Below are 495 nucleotides of genomic sequence, written 5' to 3'. Positions count from 1 at the left end.
ATTTCATATACGTTTTCTCTAAACCTGTTTAGGTTTTAATATTTGATGTCTGTATGTTGAGAGGGTATATCTACTTTAAAATCGATCTTTATATAAAAATTTAAATCGAGAACTGTTGTTTGTCATAAGAAATTGTCTGCCAAAAACAATCTGATAAACCATCTATTCTCAAACCTATGCTGGCATTAAAAGATACAATCTTTTCATTAATGTTAAGAAAAAAAAGTGAAAAAAAATGCAAAAGTTTAATTAACAAGAGTTTGGAATATTTGGAACACCACTTTAGCGCAATAAAGACTACGAAGAAGCTACAGGGTATACTGTAATGAAGTGTACAGTTTGGCGATTCGGGGAATAAGACATTTCAAAATTTTTTCGTACCGGCGTCTTGCAAGAAAACAGCTAAAAGGAAAAATAATGAGGTTCTGAGAGTAAATTTAAACTCTGGGAGATGTTGGTGTAGTTTCTGAAAACAAAAGATGTTATTACAGCTCC

This window comes from Palaemon carinicauda, chromosome 32 (genome assembly GCF_036898095.1).
Source record: "Palaemon carinicauda isolate YSFRI2023 chromosome 32, ASM3689809v2, whole genome shotgun sequence".
NCBI classification, from domain to species: domain Eukaryota; kingdom Metazoa; phylum Arthropoda; class Malacostraca; order Decapoda; family Palaemonidae; genus Palaemon; species Palaemon carinicauda.
The sequence above is the reverse complement of the archived record's forward strand: the minus strand, read 5'-3'. Positions refer to the sequence as shown.